Source organism: Macaca fascicularis, chromosome 11 (genome assembly GCF_037993035.2).
Source record: "Macaca fascicularis isolate 582-1 chromosome 11, T2T-MFA8v1.1".
Lineage (NCBI taxonomy): Eukaryota > Metazoa > Chordata > Mammalia > Primates > Cercopithecidae > Macaca > Macaca fascicularis.
Window position 1 is genome coordinate 64490472 of NC_088385.1, and position 4240 is coordinate 64494711.

The 4240-nt window shown below is 41.1% G+C and overlaps 1 pseudogene; it reads left to right on the forward strand.

The window, feature by feature from the left end:
* The first annotated feature begins 2150 nt into the window (after positions 1–2150).
* On the forward strand, positions 2151–2940 carry LOC102144773 (large ribosomal subunit protein uL13 pseudogene; annotated as a pseudogene).
* Positions 2941–4240: the final 1300 nt, after the last annotated feature.

Consider the following 4240-nt stretch of genomic DNA (forward strand, 5'->3'; position numbering starts at 1 on the left):
CCCATTAAAAAAACTGGGACCAGGCATGGTAGCTCACTCCTGTAACCTCAACACTTTAGGAGATGAGAGGATATCTTGAGGCCACGAGTTCAAGACCAGCCTACAGACTAGGCAACATAGCAAGACCTCATCTCTACTAAAAATTTAAAAATTAGCTGAGCATGTTAGTGTGCACCTGTGGTCCCAGCTTCTCAGGAGGCTTAGGCAGAAGGATCACTTGAGCCCAGGAGGTTGAGACTGCAGTGATTGCACCACTGCATTCCAGCCTGGTCGATAAGAAAAGAAAACAAACAAACAAACAAAAACAAAAAATTAGGTATTTTATTATTGAGTTGTAAGAGTTCTTTATATATTCTGGATAGAAGTTCTTTATCAGACATAATGATTTACAAATATTTTCTCCCATTCTGTGGGTTGTCTTCTCACATTTTTAGTAGTATTCCTTGCAGCACAAAAGCTTTTAACTATAATGAAATCCAATTTATTTTTTCTTTTGTTGCTTGTGTTTTTAATGTAATATTTAAGAGTTTTATAGTTTTGGTTCTTACATTTAGGTCTCTGATCCACTTCGAGTTAGTTTTTGTATATATTATGAAGTGGGAGGTCCAACCTCATTCTTTTGCTTGTGGATGGCCAGTTGTCCCAGCATAATTTGCTGAAAAGATTATTCTTTTCCCATTGAATTTTCTTGGCAACTTTGTCAAAAAACAATTCTTGGTAAAAGTGAGGATTTAATTTATAGACTCTCAATTATATTTTATTGGTGTATAATGTCTAGCCTTATGTTAATACCACACTGTCTTGAGTGCTGTAGCTTTGTAGTAAGTTTGGAACTCAAGGAGTGTGAGTTGTCTAACATTGCTCTTCTTTCTTAAAATTGTCTTGGCTATTTTGGGTCCCTTGAATTTTCATATGAATTTTGTAATCAGTTTGCTTATTTCTGGGAAGAAACCAGGTGAAATTTTGGTGGGGATTGCATTAAATCTGATGATCATTTTGAGGAGTATTGCTATCTAAATAATATTTAGTCTTCCAATCCATAAACGCGAATGTCTTTCCATTTATTTAAGTCTTTTAAAATTTATTTCAGCAATGTTTTGTAGTTTTTAGAGTACATGTTTTTCATTTTATTTATTTATTTTTTTTGAGATGGAGTCTTGCTCTGTCACCCAGGCTGGAGTACAATGACACGATCTCGGCTCACTGTAACCTCCGCCTCCCAGGTTCAAGTGATTCTCCTACCTCAGCCTCCCGAGTAGCTGGGATTACAGGCACCCGCCATCATGCCAGGCTAATTTTTCTACTTTTGTGGAGACAGGGTTTCACCGTGTTGGCCAGGCTGGTCTCAAACTCCTGACCTCAGACAATCTGCCCGCCTGGGCTTCCCAAAGTGCTGGGATTACACACGTGAGCCACCGCACCCAGCTCTAGAGTACATGTTTTGTACATCTTGCTACGTATATTTCTAATTATTTTATTCTTTTTGATGCTATTGCAAATGAAATTATGTTCTTACTTTTGTTCTTAGATTGTTCATTGCAAGTGTATAGAAATACAACTGTATTCTGCAACCTTGTTGAACTCCTGTATTAGTTCTAATAGATTTTTTAGTGAATTCCTTAGGATATTTTAGATAGAAGGTCACCTACAAATAGAGATGGTTTTGTTTTTCTCTCCAGTCTGTATGCCTTTTACATTCATTCATTCATCTACATACTACATTCATCTTCGTGCCTAATTACACTGGTTAGAATGTCCAGTACAATGATGAATAGAAACGGTAAGAGTAGGTATTCTTGTCTTATTCCTAATATTAGAGAGAGTAATCATTCATTTTTTACCAAAAAGCATGATATTAGTTGTGGGTTTTTTGTAGATGCTTGTTGACTTTTATCAGGTTAAGTCCTTTTATCTTCCTGGTTTATTAAATGTTTTTATCATGAAGAGATGTTGAATTTTGTCAAATGTCTTTTCTGTGTCTGTTAAGATGACCATGTGGTTTTTGTCCTTTATGGATAGGATGTACTACATTAATTTTATTTCTTATATTAACTCAATCTTGCCTTCCTAGGATAAATCCCACTTGGTCATGGTATACAATCCTTTTTATTTGTTGTTGAATTCATGGTAATTTGTGGAGAATTTCTGGGTCTATATTCATAAGAAATAGTCTAGTTTTCTTGTATTGTGTTTGTCTGATTTGGTATCTGAGTAGTACTACATCCTTGAATGGGCTTGGAAGAGCTCATTTTCTTCTGTTTTTGGAAAAACTTGTGAAGAAATAGTATTAATTGATATTTTTTCATCGGAAATTTCTGATTTATAATTCAATCTCTTCTAGGCGGCTGCTGAAGATGGCGGAGGGGCAGTTTCTGCTGCTTGCTGGCCAAGGTCACCTCCTGGGCCGCCTGGCAGCCATCGTGGCTAAGCAGGTACTGCTGGGCCGGAAGGTGGTGGTCGTACACTGCGAGGGCATCAACATTTCTGGAAATTTCTACAGAAACAAGTTGAAGTACCTGGCTTTCCTCCACAAGTGGATGAACATCAGCCCTTGCCAAAGCCCCACGTCTTCTGGCAGAGCTTGCGAGGCGGGCTGCCCCACAACAGCAGCCAGTCAGGCCGCCTAGGACCAGCCGCTAGGTGCTCGGTGGCATCCCACCGCCCTGTGACAGGAAAAAGTGGATGGTGCTTTCTGTTACCCTCGAGGTTGTGCATCTGAAGCCTATGAGAAAGTTCACCTACCTGGGGTGCCTGGCTCACGAGATTGGCTGAAAGTGCCAGACCGTGACAGCCACCCTGGAGGAGAAGGGGAAGGAGAAAACCAAGATCCACGACCAGAAGAAACAACTCCTGAAGCTACGGAGACAGGCCGAAAAGAATGTGGAGAAGAAAACTGACAAATACAGAGAGGTCCTCAAGGCCCATGGACTCCTGGCCTGAGTCCAGTAAAGACTGTTTATTCCTCATGCTTGGCCTGTCCTGCCCTTCCTCCATCGTGGACCTGGAATGTGGGGACCCAGCGGCAGCAGTCCCGGTGCCACAGGCAGCCTGGGATTTAGGAAGCTTGGGAGCAAGGAAAGGGTCTTAGTCATTGCCTTTCAATAAGGTTACTTAAAGCACTCAAAGAATTGTGCAGGCATAATTCATCTGTGACCAACCGAGCAACCAGTTACTTCAGTTTCAATATCAGCAAAAGGGAGCTGGAACACTAATTAGAGGGGCCCTATTTTGTGAGTAGGCATCTGTTTAATTCCCAACTGGTCATATACTATACTTTGCAGCTGTTAGAATGTGAACAAGCACTTGGGGACAGGAGCATGAGCTTGCTGTTGTACAAAGGGTATCTATAAAAGCACAGACTGGGAAGATGTGTGATCAAGGGGTTACAGGCATTGCCCATGCTTCTTGCCTGTATTTTGTGACCAGAATCAAATAAATTACTTTTATTCTTTTTTTTTCTTGAGACGGAGTCTCGCTCTGTCGCCCAGGCTGGAGTGCAGTGGCCAGATCTCAGCTCACTGCAAGATCCGCCTCCTGGGTTCACACCATTCTCCTGCCTCAGCCTCCCAAGTAGCTGGGACTAGAGGTGCCCGCCACCACGCCCAGCTCATTTTTATTTTTAGTAGAGATGGGGTTTCACCATGTTAGCCAGGATGCTCTCAATCTCCTGACCTCGTGATCTGCCTGCCTCAGCCTCCCAAAGTGCTAGGATTACAGGCATAAGCCACCGCGCCCAGCCAATATTCTATTTGATGACAGATACAAGTATTTCCTGAAATACTTGTGGCATCATAACTGGTATTTATTTCTCATTTCATTTTTCCCTTGATCAATTTGAAGTTACATAATTCCATTTCCACACTTTTACTGATTACCTACAACACAAACATTTTATTTATCAAAATATCAAGTTAATCAGTATTACTTGTATCAATAAGAGTTCATTCAGGAAAACAAAAGTAACACTAGAATGTAATGCAGGGAGTTGATTAAATAAGTGTCAGAGGAATTAAAAAGCAAAGGGAAACATTAAGGTAACACAGAGATAAAATCTGCAAGGAGTAGCTACCACCTTTGGATCTGGGGAAACAAAGGGAAGAGGTTGGGGTTATCTAGACCAAAAGTTCAGAGAAAGGCCCTAACAGAGCTGAGGCTCAGACCTCTGAGGATGGGATGTTTCCTGATTGGTGCTGGATGTTTAAGGGGGCACAATGAGTCTGGTTCTGGGAGAGCTGAAAGA